Raw genomic sequence first — 2295 nt, forward strand, 5'->3', positions numbered from 1 at the left:
CCCATAATAGTCATTGGTTCTGGTCATACTTTCAGGTGGAAGGAAGGTAACTGAGGAAATTTTCATCTCTCTAAAGAGCAGGAGAAGTTGCTGTACTGAATAAAGCACTAAAAATGGGAGCTACCTGTTCAGATGAAAGGAAAGTAGTTGGTAATTCTAACCAAAGATGATGATCTTTGTTCCTTTTTCCTTCCCAGAGAAGGCCATTGGTTGTTCCTACAAGGATGGAACAGGGAAGTTATTTCAAAGAACAAGTGCAACTAACCAGAGTGTGAAGATGAGCATCGAGCCTGCTCTTCCATTTGCAGAGAGGAGTTGTCCAGCTGATTCTATTTGTGCCTAATTGATCATTGTTGCTTCTTTTTCAGATGTCAAGAACTAAGTGGAACTGATCATTTCTATCAAGAGGTAAGGAACGCAGCTCCTCACAGCACGTGGGCAGGAATTAAAGGCTCTGTTTCTATTTTCAGGTGAATTGAAGGTCTTACCATTCAAGTGAGTTTGATAAGAGGCTGCTGCATTTAAGGAAAAAAGACAGGTAAGGATACCTGGCCAGAGGAAAGAAAAGCATCTTTTCCTTTTACTTCTAGTTCAGAAAAAGGCAAGCAGCCATTTATATGCTTCAGGTTTTACCCAGTGTAGCTGGCTGTACCGCTAAGAATCAAAGCCTTGCGGTGCAACATGACTGACAAGTAGGTGAGCACTGAAAGGTCTCTAGAAGCCTAATGATCTGGATGCTAAGGAACCTTCTCCATTGATGACTCTTCATAGCTGCTAACGAGTAATAATAAATAAATCTGTCAAACAATGATTGCAGGTTTTGCTCTGAGATATGAACAGACCAGGTGGCCATTCCTACCAGGGAGAAGTGAGGCTAAGTGGCGTGGCTGTCCCGGGCAAGGAGTTGAGAAATACCAGTCTCCAAACATCCATGTGTACATGAAGTGGTGTGGATTTTGCTTTCAGGGAGAAAAACTGTGGATGACCTTACTTGTCATGGGAGAGTGTCGAATGCAGACTCAGGACAAATCTGAATCAAGTCAGCAGACCATCAGACATGGAGGTAAGCATTTACGTTTCCCTGGTTGACAAATGAATCTGAGGCTAAAGCGACACTTGCAGACCAAATAAATAGGTCACGTTGCATCTCCAGATGGAAGGAGACCAGAGGGCTGTTTTGTTCTAGAAGGAATTAATGCAAATCCAACTAGCTGAACCAGGCACGTCAGTTGGTAAAGAAATGCACTTTTTTCCCCCTGTTAACATTCAAATGGCAATGAATAGATTCTCACACTTTCAGATGAGAGAAATGCAGCCGATTTGAACGTTGAGGGTGTGAAAACTTCAGGAAGTTGCTAGAAGATCTGGGATATCTACAGAAAGGAAACAAGCAAAATTCATCACTGCTACCAAGAGGTAAGGAACTCACCTCATAATTGAGAAATTGATGGATCTGGATTCCCTTCAGGTTAAAGAAATGCAGCTGATCTGATCTCCTGGGGACTGCGGATTATAAGCAGTCATATTACTGAAGAACAAACTAACGCATAGTGCCAGACCTGCAAAAAGTTGCCTTCCTTGACTAGAATGGGAAGATAGTCACTTATCACCTTCAAGTTTCAAACCCACGATGCAGCAGACTACCACTGACAAGGAGGTGAGCATTTAGGAGTCTCTTATTGCCAAATGGATTTGTCTTTTCAGGAGGAGAGTTACAGATGCTCAGGATTTGAGTAGAAAGGAACAGGGACGGAGCTGAACAGATCCAACACCTTAAAGGACGATTGGATCTCAAAATATGAAAGACCCTTCATTCAATAAAGCAACAGGATTGGCTCTGAGGAGCGGTAAGCAACATTTGGTAAGTCTAAGAAATGAGCATAGCAATTTTGTAGTGCTGAATGTAATTTATGTTGTGCCAAAGGGTTTGTTACAGCTGATCAGACATCTCAGGAGCTAAGAGGATGTGAGGGGGATGGCAGATGTCAGGGGATTCATCTTTATTAGGAGGTGCTGAATCTACTTGTCACTTGAGTGACATCAGTGGCTTTGGTTTTTCTTTCAGATGAAGAAAACAGGCAGCGTGGACAATATTCAAGACACAATGTTCAAAAGTTGCTGCTGGGATGGAAGCAAAGAAGAAAGCCCTGGAGACGGGTTAGTGCTGGGACACAGGCACTATCCTGGAGGGGCCTGGGACAGGGTGTGTAACCATAGCGACCAGTGGGTCCTTTCCCCACTGTGGTCCTGGCTCGCATGCACAGGGTGAAACCGATCGCCATGTTTGGGGTCAGG

The 2295-nt window shown here is 43.7% G+C and overlaps 1 long non-coding RNA gene across 1 annotated transcript; it reads left to right on the forward strand.

The window, feature by feature from the left end:
* Positions 1-417: 417 nt before the first annotated feature.
* LOC120393233 lies at positions 418-1553 on the forward strand. Its single transcript, XR_005591953.1, has 3 exons — positions 418-538; positions 967-1063; positions 1301-1553. It is a non-coding gene; the product is annotated as an uncharacterized LOC120393233 (long non-coding RNA).
* The last annotated feature ends 742 nt before the right edge of the window (positions 1554-2295 follow it).

This window comes from Mauremys reevesii, unplaced genomic scaffold, assembly GCF_016161935.1.
Source record: "Mauremys reevesii isolate NIE-2019 unplaced genomic scaffold, ASM1616193v1 Contig17, whole genome shotgun sequence".
Classification (NCBI taxonomy): Eukaryota; Metazoa; Chordata; order Testudines; family Geoemydidae; genus Mauremys; species Mauremys reevesii.